Raw genomic sequence first — 713 nt, forward strand, 5'->3', positions numbered from 1 at the left:
ATTACCTAGTCAAAATTTAAAAATAATTCTATGTCAATTAGAATGAAAAATATTTTAATTTATATTTTGTTAACTATAGATGAAGTAAAGCATTATTTAGTTTTTAGTTTGTTTGTTTGTTTGCTTTTTTAAGGCAAGGCAACCCTTGGTTGACCTCACAGATTGCAAGGACCTTGTCATCTTACAATTCCTTATTTTTTATTTTTTACACCTACAGCACCTGGTCTTACTAGGTGGTCTCCCAATCCAAGTACTAACCAGGCCCGACCCTGCTTAGCTTCCAAGATCAGACAGGATTGGGCTTGTTCAGAGTGGCATGGCCATAGACTGTTATTTAGTTTTTTAATTAATATTTTCGCTTGTGAATTTGTTATTTCTTTTAGCCATCAAATAAATTAGTTTATTAATGTATTTACACCAGTTTTATCAAATTTAATGCAAATATTTCTGAAGATATCCTCTAGTCATTTTAAGTGTGAAATTGAAAATAAACAACAAAATAAACTCTCTTTGTCTTCTTTTTTTGTAGCTTCTAGGTGATTCTTTAGAATATTGACTGAGCAGTATCACTTGTGTATGCCTCATATGGCTTCAGCTAGCATTTTCTAGTTTATGCTTGGCTTTATTTTAGCTTTAATCATCAGGTACTACAAAATGTGTTCAATGATACACAAACATTAACTGTCTTAATGACCAAATATCTTTATGATGAA

At 30.9% G+C, this 713-nt stretch overlaps 1 pseudogene; it reads right to left on the reverse strand.

Moving 5' to 3' along the window:
- Window positions 1-208: 208 nt before the first annotated feature.
- Window positions 209-328, reverse strand: LOC111737280 (annotated as a pseudogene).
- Window positions 329-713: the final 385 nt, after the last annotated feature.

This window comes from Pteropus vampyrus, unplaced genomic scaffold (assembly GCF_000151845.1).
Source record: "Pteropus vampyrus isolate Shadow unplaced genomic scaffold, Pvam_2.0 Scaffold25, whole genome shotgun sequence".
NCBI classification, from domain to species: Eukaryota; Metazoa; Chordata; class Mammalia; order Chiroptera; family Pteropodidae; genus Pteropus; species Pteropus vampyrus.